At 30.1% G+C, this 3,948-nt stretch overlaps 1 protein-coding gene across 1 annotated transcript in view; it reads right to left on the reverse strand.

Moving 5' to 3' along the window:
- The window catches only part of LOC108972620 (probable chitinase 3), a 20,794-nt gene that overhangs the window by 15,583 nt on the left and 1,263 nt on the right, over positions 1–3,948 (reverse strand). The gene's annotated exons all lie outside the window — the stretch shown is intronic.

Genomic DNA, 3,948 nt, shown 5'->3' on the forward strand with positions numbered 1-3,948 from the left:
TTTTAATATTTTCTAACTAACAAGAAAGATACATAAATTCTACGGAGTCCATTTATACTGCTCTTTTATAACTTAAAATTTTTATTTCTTGAAATTTTTAAAAACAATACACAATTTCTTCCAGCCATTACCTTGAACTCCACAATTTTGAAAATCAAAGTTTAAATTAAAAGCCAATTCTCTGACTAAATAACGAATTTTTGGAGCAATACTTAGAAATTTACTTATTTGCTTGCTTTCTGTTGATAAAAAACAAAAGACTTAAGCAACGAACTCGATATGCATTGTATTAGTTACCTTTTTTATTAAAGGAAAATGTATATTTTTCTGAAAAATGTATGTTTTACTAGTGCAACACATAAGTGAGCAAATACTTATCTTTATAGATATGAAAGCGAAAATCTATCAATGAGAAATGTGAAAAAAAGCACACTTCTATGCAAATATACTTAAAGTTGTGAAGAATAAACAGTTTTTAGCGTTAGAATACAAAAAAATATTGAAGAAAATAAAATTGAAAAATTGAAGCGAAGTTTGGAGATCAAGTTGCCTGTCATAATTATGCAAAATCCTCAAGGCTAATATTTACAAACCATGGAAAAGAATGGAAGCGCATGTATGTATATTTGCACTGTTAAATGAGCCACTTGACAGCTCGGTGACCGCAATCCACGAAGCATATTGGAGCGCTTTCATTTATGTTAAGTAGCTGTCAACACAAATGTGGAGCAATTTGTCAAAAACTATGAAGGAATGGAAAAAATAGTAAATGGAGCTTTACTATATAATGTAAGCGTGCTATTTGAATGCGAGTGAGACGAATTTCGCAAATAGTTTGAGATAAAGTGAACAAATTTGAATAGGTAAAGATTTCTGAAGTCGCTCAATTATTTAATTTTAATTCATGGTATTGAGTATACAATGTACCTCAATAAATGCTTTTATCGTGTAACTCACAAATATTTCTACACAATTCTGTAGATATTTCTTCAATTTTTTTCTTTTACTATCTCTGAAATATTTTACCAATAAACCGCTTATTTCTTTAATTCGCATTAAACTTAAAAAGTCACTTCGGAAAAACTAAAAAAAACTAAATACATATAAATAAGCCGCAGAAACAACAAGCAAGTGGCGCACACCGGTGTCTTTATGCAAAATTTATTCTACCTCTCTTCCAGTTTATAAATCTTTGGATAAGCATGCGAAATAGAAAGTAGAAATTTTTGACAATCGAATAGTTGGCCAAATGAGCACACTCAAATACATATGCACTGACACATAAAAGAATAACTCGCATTATATGCGGAAGAAGTTAATTTCATTGAATCGATTTAATGGGATTTATTGGCATTTAATTGAATACTCTGCAGTCTTTTGCTATTTTATTTTTATTTGTCTTTTTGGAAGTGCTTATTATAAAGAAGATTTGGATTCCTAAGTGAAATTCGGTTCTTTTTTGCTACATTCCCTAAGGTTGAAAGCTTTGATTCCTGTTCTTATCTTTTAATTTGTTGCTCTAGGCCATTTAGAGCTCAAGTGCTTTGGTTTACTTTTGAATTTTACTTTGAACCTTTCATGGCTTATTAGCTGAGCTTATTTCAGCACTTTTGAAAAATGGATTACCGAAAACGTTAATTTCATTAGTTGTTTGGAGAATAACTAATTTTTGAAACAGTATAAGAGAGTTCTGAGGTAAACACTTCATTTAGGCTCCCGCCTGTGTCATTTAAGCATGCTTATAATCGAACAAAACTCAAAAAATGTATACAGGTACATTTATGCTATATTATCTAATAATAATATAGTTGCTAGTTGCTTTGAACTTCCATCTGCATTTGCACATACTTGGCTCCTAGGAGAAGCCAACAGGCAGCGTGCTACAACTACATAGAAACCGAAAAAAGGGAATTTGTATGTCTCTGACTACTTGTAGATATGAAAAAAAGTGATTAATAAAGCTAAGTTTGGAGGAGTCAATCCCTAACTTGCTCAACAAGCAGGCAAACGAGGAAAGAATGAAATATGTACCAATCATGGCCATTATTAAAGGTCAAAACTAAGACCTCTAGTAGGAGTAATTACAGGTCACTGTAGATATAATTGGCAGACACACTGGTGGACTGGAAACACCCGTACAATGTCTATTGTAGAAGCTATCAGGAGGTAGAAGAAGTAGAGACTACAGATTGTTAGGGAAAAAAATCGCAACTAATGAGGGTGGGTTTCTTGGCGATGTCGCACAGGTTACACAAATAAAACTTTTTGTACAAAATACTTCATCAAGCGCACACAGTGGTTTATTAAGGATATAATGGAGTGAGAGAGTATTAGTTCCTGTGATTTCATAATCATCTTCTTAAAGACGTACCCTGATATCCCCTCTAACTAACTACGAGCAGCCTCTTCAGCCCAAAAATTTAGTGTAAGGTTTTATGGTATACAGTTTACCAAAATACAAAACTTAGAAAAATTGTTTCTGTGTTTAGCCAGAATAAAGGATCGTACTCAGTATCGGTGAATTTTAAATATGGCTAAAAGTTTTAGTTCTTAAAAATATCATAATTTATCGCACATTTAAGTGGAAATTCGGAAAATCTGAATATCGAGCTAATAACTTTTCTAAAAGTGATGATCATAGATTTATTACTTCATGCTTTCTGCATTGTTTGTTAGAAGAATGCCGAAGGATTTTTCCTTAGTGATTTTAAATTTATTAATATCATGGTATTAAAATGAAATTACGTTAAAGTAAGTTGAGTTAAAGTAAAAAAATAAAAAATACTATTAATTCCTTGAATAAAATAATATTGATATATTGTATATAGTATATCGTTACCAAAAATGCAAAATAACGTAACATCACTTTTCGTAAGTTTGCAGGTGAAGAAAAAACAGTGTAATAGAAACCATTCATACTGAAACAAAATTTGAGTTTTGGTTATGAAATGGTTATATAATGGTTATATGTTGGTTATAACTGACAGCAGAGGCTGTAAATTTTATTTATATGAAAATGAAATATGTTGTAGTGAATCATTAGCAATAAAAACTCAATTTCCATTTTATGTATAACATTATATATTATATGACTATATTTTTGTAGTTTTCTACAACTTTGCTTCCGCCGGTTTTTTCTGTTTTTTTGTAAATTTAAGGCTTTATTGTATAAAAACGGTCCAAAAGTGTTTTTCCTTATTTCCTCAAAAAGTAATGCTTAATTGACACACTAAATGCTTTATGATCCATTTTTTGGTAAACAAACTCAAGGTTCTTTACAAAAATTCTATATTTTTTTAATACCTAATAGAAATCATCTAGATGGTAATAGTAGAGTAAAAGTACTATCTATGTTTGTATCAGCCTCAGTAAAGCCGCACTTTTCTTGGAATTAAAAAAGAAAAGCAAATTTTTTTGCAAATGTCGAGAAATCGGCTCAAAAAGTGACATTTTCAGTTGAGATGCAAACAGATTTCTACAAATATTTTGTTAGGTTAATGTTGGCACAAATGCCCAAGATCGACATAAAACGATTTAATCGATTTACCGTGCGATTCTGTACTGTGATACAGTATCAAGTCTCTAAATTTGACAGAGACAATTTTTGAGACTTGAGACGATTTTGCTATTCTGTAAGTGATAGTCACAAACTCTATTACATTTCATTATTCAGAGATGTTTTTACACTTGAATGAAAATAAATATATCGATAACAAATATTGAATTTTCTATAACATAGTCAAAAAATATAATTATCAATAAAAAATAAAAATATATGTTGACCTTGTTTCATAATATTAACGAAATTTATGTAAAATTTATTTATTTTTAACCTTTTCGTGTTTGAGTTGCTTACAAAATATAAAAAAACGACAATCGATTAATATCTATGTTGATCTCTATTCAGTATATTCAAAATGGCAGACAAGAGTTCTTTTAGGTTTTGTG

This window comes from Bactrocera latifrons, unplaced genomic scaffold, assembly GCF_001853355.1.
Source record: "Bactrocera latifrons isolate USDA-ARS-PBARC rearing strain unplaced genomic scaffold, ASM185335v1 scaffold_41, whole genome shotgun sequence".
Lineage (NCBI taxonomy): Eukaryota > Metazoa > Arthropoda > Insecta > Diptera > Tephritidae > Bactrocera > Bactrocera latifrons.